Source organism: Phyllostomus hastatus, unplaced genomic scaffold (assembly GCF_019186645.2).
Source record: "Phyllostomus hastatus isolate PE091 unplaced genomic scaffold, TTU_PhHast_1.1 phas_scaffold_60, whole genome shotgun sequence".
NCBI classification, from domain to species: domain Eukaryota; kingdom Metazoa; phylum Chordata; class Mammalia; order Chiroptera; family Phyllostomidae; genus Phyllostomus; species Phyllostomus hastatus.
Genome location: NW_025334038.1, coordinates 15,896,759 through 15,904,611, shown reverse-complemented (window position 1 = coordinate 15,904,611; position 7,853 = coordinate 15,896,759).

Sequence of the window (7,853 nt, the reverse complement as noted above, 5' to 3'; positions counted from 1 at the left end):
CCTCTCCCCTTGGTCACTGTCAGCCTGTTCTCAATTTCAGTGTCTTTGGTTATATTTTGCTTATTTATTTGTTTTGTTGATTAGGTTCCTGTTAAAGGTGAGATCATATGGTATTTGTCTTTTACCTCCTGGCTTATTTTACTTAGTATAATGCTTTCCAGTTCCATCTATGCTGTGGCAAAGGGTAGGAGCTCCTTTTTTTTGTTCTACTGTATAAGTCCTATTGTATAAATGTACCACAGTTTTTTGATCCACACATTTACTAATGGGCACCTAGGTCGCTTCCATCATTAGCTATTGTAAATTGTGCTGCTGTGAACATTGGAGTGCATGGATTCTTTTGGATTGGTGTTTCAGGGTTTAGGATATAATTCTAACAGTGGAATTGCTGGGTCAAAAGGCAGATCCATTTTCACTTTTCTGAGGAAATTCCATACTTTTTTAAACAGTGGCAACAGAACCCTGCATTCCCACTAACAGTGTACTAAGGGTCTCTTTTCACCACAACCTCTCCAACACTTACTTGTTGCTTTGTTTATGAGGTCATTCTCACTGATGTGAGGTAGTATCTCACTGGAGTTTTAATTTGCATCTCTCTGATAGCTAGCGATATTGAGCATCTTTTCATGGTTCTCTGGACCCTCTGTATGTCCTCCTTGGTGAAGTGTCTTTTCAAGTCCATTGTCCGTTTTTTCATTGGGTTGCTTGTCTTAAACCCTTGTCCGAGGTATCACTGACCAATATGTTTTTCCGTATGGTTAATTCTCTTTTTATTTTAATACTGTTTTCTTTAGCCATGCAAATGATTTTTATTTTGATGAGATCTCATGTGTTTATTTTTTCCTTTATGTCTTTTGCTCTAGGGGACATATCAGTGAAAATGCTGCTGCATGAAATATCTGAGATTTTCCTGCCTGTGTTCTTCTTTAGGACTTTAATGGTGTCACGACTTATATTTAAATCCTTTAACTACCTTGAATTTACTTTTGTGTATAGTGTAAGTTGGTGCTCAAGTTTCATTTTTTTTGCATGTAGGTGTCCAGCTCTCCCAACACCATTTGTTGAAGAGTCTATTTTTACTCCACTGTATACTGCTGACCCCTTTGTCAAAAATTAATTGGTCATAGAGTCTTGGGTTTATTTGTGGGTTCTCTGTTACGTTTCATTGGTCTATGTGTCTGTTTTTATGCCAGTACCAGGCTGTTTTGACTACAGTAGCCTTGTAATACAGTTTGGTATCAGGTATTGTGATCCCTCCTACTTTGCTCTTCTTCCTCAAAATTGAAGCAGCTATTCAGGGTCATTTATGGTTCCATATAAATTTTGAAGTGTTTGTTCTATATCTGTGAAATATGCCATTGATACTTTAATAGGTATTTCATTGAATCTATAAATTGCTTTGGGTAGTATGAACATTTTGATGATGCTAGTTCTTCCAATCATGAACATGGTATATGTTTCCATTTGTTTGTGTTTTCCTTAATTTCTTTCTTCAATGTTGTGTAGTTTTCTGAATACAGGGTTTTTACCTGCTTGGTTAGGTTTATTCCTAATATTTTATTTTTCTTCTTCATATATCAAATGGGATTTTTTTCTTGATTTCTACTTCTGATGTTTCATTGTTGGAATACAAAAATGCCTTTGATTTCTGGATATTGACTTTGTATCCCACTGTTTTGCCAAATTCACTTATTAGGTTGAGCAGTTTTTTGGGAGAGTCTATAGGATTTTCTATGTACACTAACATGTCATCTGCAAAGAGGGACAGCTTTGTTTCCTCCTTTCCAATTTGGATGCCTTTTATTTCCTTTTCTTGTCTGATCACTGTGGCTAAAACTTCCAATACTATATTGAATAAAAGTGGTGAAAGTGGATAACCTTGTCTTGTTCCTGATCTTAGAGGAAAAGATTTTAGTTTTTGCCCATTGAGTATGATGTTGGCTGTAGGTCTCTCATATATGGCCTTTATTATGCTGAGGAATGCTCCCTGTATTCCCACTTTGCTGAGTGTTTTTATCATAAATGGGTGCTGTACCTATCAAATGCTTTTTCTGCATCTATTGATATGATCATGTGATTTTTGTCCTTGCTTTTGTTTATGTGGTGTATTATGTTTATTGATTTGCAAATATTTTACCATTCTTGCATCCCTGGGATGAATCTCACTTGATCATGTTGTATGATCTTTTGTATTGCTGGATGTATTGCTGGATGTGGTATGCTAATATTTTGTTGAAGATTTTAGCATCTATGTTCATCAGTGCTATTGTCCTGAAGTTTTCTTTCTTTGATGTATCTTTATCTGGTTTTGGGATTAGGATGATGCTGGCTTCATAAAAAGAGTTTGGGAGTCTTCTATCACTTTGGATGTTTTGGAATAGTCTGTGAAGGATTTGGGTTAGCTTTTCATATTTTTGTTAAGATATTTTATTGATTATGCTATTACAGTTGTCCCATTTCCTCCCCTTCATTGCCCTCCACCCTGCACACCTTCTCCCACCCACATTCCCTGCCTTTAGTTCATGTCCATATATCATAAGTTCTTTAGCTTCTACATTTCCCATACTATTCTTGCCCTCCCCCTATCTATTTTTTACCTACTTTCTATGCTACTTATTCTCTGCACTTTTCCCCCTCTCTCCTCCTCCCACTCCCCTGTTGCTAACCCTCCAGGTGATCTCCATTTCTGTAGTTCTGTTCCTGTTCTAGTTGTTTGCTTAGTTTCTTTTGGTTTTACTTTAGGTGTGGTTGTTAATAATTGTGAGTTTGCTGTCCTTATAATATACATGTTTTTTATGTTCATTTTCTTAGATAAGTCCCTTTAACATTTCATAAAATAAGGGCTAGGTGATGATGAACTCCTTTAACTTGACCTTATCTGAGAAGCACTTTATCTGCCCTTCCATTCTAAATGAAAGCTTTGCTGGATAGAGCAATCTTGGATGTTGGTCCTTGCCTTTCATGACTTGGAATACTTCTTTCCAGCCCCTTCTTGCCTGTAAGGTCTCTTTTGAGAAATCAGCTGACAGTCTGATGGGAACTCCTTTGTAGGTGACTGTCTCCTTATCTCTTGCTGCTTCTAGGATTCTCTCTTTCATTTTTATCTTGGGTAATGTCATTATGATGTGTCTTGCTGTCTTCCTCCTTGGGTCCAACTTCTTTGGGATTCTCTGAGCTTCCTGGACTTCCTGGAAGTCTATTTCCTTTGCCAGATTGGGGAAGTTCTCTTTTATTATTTGTTCAAATAACTTTTCCATTTGTTGTTCTTCCTCTTCCCCTTCTGGTACCCCTATAGTTCAGTAGTTGGAACTTTTAAAAATGTCTGGGAAGTTCCTAAGTCTCTCCTTATTTTTTTAATTCTTATTTCTCCATTCTTTTCTGTTTGGTTGTTTCTTTCTTCCTTCTGCTCCACTCCATTGATTTGAGCTTCAGTTTCCTTCCTGTGACTATTAGTTCCCTGTACATTTTCCTTCATTTCATGTAGTGTAACCTTCATTTTTCAATCTAATTTGTGACCAAATTCAACCAATTCTGTGAGCATCCTGATCACCAATGGTTTGAACTGTGCATGATAATTTGGCTATCTCTTGATTGGTTAGTTGTATTTTTCTGGAGCTTTGATCTTTTCTTCCATTTGGGCCATTTTTCTTTTGTCTTCTTCACCTGTTACCTTTGAGGGGCTGAACCTTAGGTGTTCACCAGGGCGGGGCAACTCACACAGCTGGTTTGTGACACTGTATGTGGGGGCGGGGTCCAAGAGGCAACAATGGCACCTGCTCCACTCTCTGTTGGATTTCAGTCCCTTCTGCTGTTTCCCCCAAGCAAACTGGGTCTTTCTGGTACTAATTCCCAGGTGGGTGGGCTTGTGCACATTCTAGGATCCCCGTGGGTTTCTCCAATGAACTCTCTTGTGAGGCTGGGAGTATCTCCTGGCACCTCAATGTCCACAGGTATTTTCAATCAGTGCCCTGAGGCTCTGTTTCCTGGCACTGGAACCCTGGGTTGCATGGTCTGTTTTCACCTCGTTTATCTGTACACGAATGTGGGACTGCCCAGTCAGACAGTTGCCTTGTGCACAGTGCCTCACTTCACAATTGCCCCCTTGCAAGGTTTGCTCATTGCCATCCTGAGCCCGGGGTCTGTCAGCTGCCACCTGTGTGCCCAGGGTCTGCCCACTGAGGTCTTGCGCATCCAGTGCCACCACTTTTTGTGCCATGACCCCTCTCTGCCTGGCTGCCCTAATCTGCCCTTCCTACTGATTTGGATGAATGTGTGTATTTCAACCTCTGGTTGTCCAACTTCCATACAGTTCAATTTTCTATCAGTTCAGGTTGTTATTTTGTTTCTAAATTGTTGGTGTCCTTGTTTTCGTTGTGTGAGGAGGCACAATATGTCTATCTATGCCTCCATCTTGGCCGGAAGTCTCAGCTTTTCCTTAAATGCTTTGTAGAATTCTCCTGTGAAACCATCCAGTCCTGAGCTTTTGTGTGTCAGGAGTTTTTTGATTACTGCTCCAGTTTTTTTTTTTGCAGTTATTGGTCTGTTCAGGTTTTCTGTTTCTTCTTCACTGAGTTTTGGAAGATTATATTTTTCTAGAAATTTGTACATTTCACCCTGGTTTTCAAATTTCTTGGCATACACTTCTTTGTAGTAATTTCTTACAATCCTTTGTATTTCTGTGGTATCAGTTATAATCTCTCCTCTCCCATTTCTGGTTGTGTTTTTTTGGGGCCATCACTCTTTTTCTTGATGAGCCTGCTTAAGGGCTTGTCAATTTTATCTTTTCAAAGAACAAGCTCCTGGATTCATTGATCCTTAGAATTGTGCTTTTAATCTCCATGTCATTTAATTCTGCTCTGATTTTGGTTATTTCCTCTCTTCTACTTGCTCTTGGCTGTCTTTGTTGTTGTTCCTCAACTTCTTGTAGGCAGAGGGTTAGGTTGTTTGTTTGAAATATTTCTATCTTTTTTAGGTAGGCCTATGAAATTTCCGCTCAGGAGTGCCTTCTCTGTGTACTGTAAGTTTTGGATTGTTGTCAGTTAAGTTTCATTTGTTTCCAGAAAGTTTTTTATTTCTTCTCTAATTTCATTATTGATCCATTCACTGTTTAATAGCCTGCTATTCAATCTCCATCATTTTGAGTGTTTTAGGTTTTTTCCCCTGGGGTTGGTTGCTAGTTTCAATACCTTGTGGTCAGAGAAAATGCTTGATATGATTTCAATTTTCTTGAATTTGTTGAAGCTTGTTTTGTGTCTTATCACGTGGTCGATCTTTGAAAATGTTCCATGTGCATTTGAAAAGAATGTGTATTTAGCTTCTTTGGGATAAAACATTCTATATAAATCAGTTAAGTCCATTTCATCTAGGGCATTGTTCAATGCCACAATATGTTTGTTGATATTTTGTTTGGAAGATCTGTACATTTTTGACAGTGGGGTATTAAAATCCCCTACTAAAATTGTGTTGCTGTCAATATCTTTCTTGAAGTCCTCTAAGATTTTCTTCATGTATTCAGGTGTTCCTATGTTGGGTGCATATACATTTACAATGTTTATGTCTTCTTGATGGATTCTTCCCTTGAATATTATGAAGTGACCTTCTGAGTCTTCTTTATGGCCCTTTTTTGAAGTCTATTTTGTCTAATATGAGTATTCCTACCACAGCTTTTTTTCCCCCTGTCCATTTGCTTGAAAAATTTGTTTCCAGCCCTTCACTTTCAGTATATGTATGTCTTTTGTCCTGAGGTGGGTCTCTTGTAGGCAGCATGTGTGTGGGCCACGCTTTCTTATCCATTCTGCTATTCTGTGTCTTTTGATTGAAGCATTTAATTTATTTATATTTAAGGTTATTATTGATTGGTACTTATTCATTGCCATTTTTTTGTACCTCTCTCTCTCTCTCTCCATCTCTCTCTCTCTCTCTTTTCCTTCGTTTCCTTAAAGCAGGCCTTTCAGCGTCTCTTGCCGAGTTGGTTTGGTGGAGGTGTATTCTTTTAGACTTATTTTGTCTGGAAAGCTCCTTATTTGGCCTTCGTCTTGATAGAGATCCTTGCTGGGTAAAGTAGCCTTGGCTGCAGGCCTGTGGTTCTTATTACTTGGAATATTTCTTGCCATTCTCTTCTGGTTTGGAGCATTTTCATTGGGAAGTCAGCTACTAACCTTATCAGGGCTCCCTTGTATGTTACTCCCTGTTTCTCCCTTGCTGCCTTTAAGATTCTTTCTTTGTCTTGAAATTTTGCCATTTTAATTATGATGTGTCTTGAAGTGGGCCTCTTTGGATTCCTCCTGATTGGTACTCTCTGTGTTTCCTGGATTTGTGTGACTTTTTCTCTCATCACATGAGGGAATTTTTCCATCATTACTTTTTCAAACAGGTTTTTTCTCCCTTGCTCTTCTTCTTCTCCTTCCGGTATTCCTACTACACGGATATTATTACATGACATGTTGTCCTGCTTTTCCCATAATCCTTCTTCTTTCTTTCTAAGCCTCTTTTCCTTTTCTTGCTCTTTCTGGGTATATTTTTCTACCTTGTTCTCCAGCTTGCTGATCTGATCCTCTGCTTCATCGAGCCTACTTTTGATTCCTTCTACTGTGGTCTTCAGTTCAGAAATTGTATTCTTCATTTCCTCTTGGCCCTTGTTGATAGTTTCTATTTCCTTTTTCATGTTGATATAGTTTGTAGTGAGTTCATTGTAGTTTCCCTGTAGTTTTTGGTAATTCTCAGTGAGCTCTTTGAGCTTACCTATCAGTTGAGTTGCCTCTATTTCATTTAGCATTCTTCTTGGCTTCCCCCTTTCTTTTTGTTTCAGGTTTGTTTTCCTTCCCTTTGTTTGTGAGACTCTTCTTGTTAGCCTCTGCTTCTTAACTGTATCTTTTTTTGACTCCCTGAGGTTGTGGTGTGAAGTACTATGGTAGAATATCTGTGAGATTCAGTGGTGCAGTCTCCTTGATCTCTTGAACTTGCTCCTCTTGAACTGTCATTTATGTGGGCTCTCTGGATGTCTTTATGTTTTGATTGTTGTTGGGTCTTTCTTTGGTGGGTCCTTCTCTCTAGCTGATTTACTGAGGGTCACCCTGCCCACCATGTCTTGTATGCTGTTGTGCAGGTGTTGACAGGTTGTGTTGAAGTTGGTTCTTCTGTGTGTCTGAGGATTTGAGGCTTCTCTCTCAGACACACTTGCTTATTGTTCACTTGCTTATTCTGGGCATTTCTCTACTGTTTAGTTGTAATTCCAGATTGGTCCTGGGTGGAGGTTAGTGTGGCTTTCACTCACTCCTTCACCATCTTCCTTTATTATCTGTTGGTGGTTCCTTTGCTGGTTGGTTCTTTCTTCCAGCCGGTATATTGGTGTTCAGAGCTCCCACCTATTCTTGTATGTGTTCAGTTGTGGCAGGGAGGTAAAATGGATTAGCACAGTGGAAGTGTATTCTATGGGATTTAAAGTACCAGCACATAGAGAATAGTTAAGAAATCCTTTGGATAATTATAGTGTTAACCATGATATTTCACCCAACTAGCAATGTTTTAGAAAGGGTGAAAAGAGATAAGACTCTTGTTAGAGGGGGGAAGGATTGTGAGTTTAATACAGAAAACAGAGATCTTGTGGGAAGTCTGATTATGAGATATAGTGAAAGTAAAGGATAGAAAGTAGGCATAGTGTGTGAGAGAATAGAGTTAACCATCACAGTAGTAAAGTTCCAAAAGATAGTGAAATGGGCTAAGATTCAGGAGGGGTGCTGTGTAGTGTTTATAATTATATGGAACAATAATCATATGACAGAATCTGTATGATCTGCATAACAAGAGTAGGAAGTAGATGACTAAGGCTAGTGTGCTATTGGAACACAAGTGAA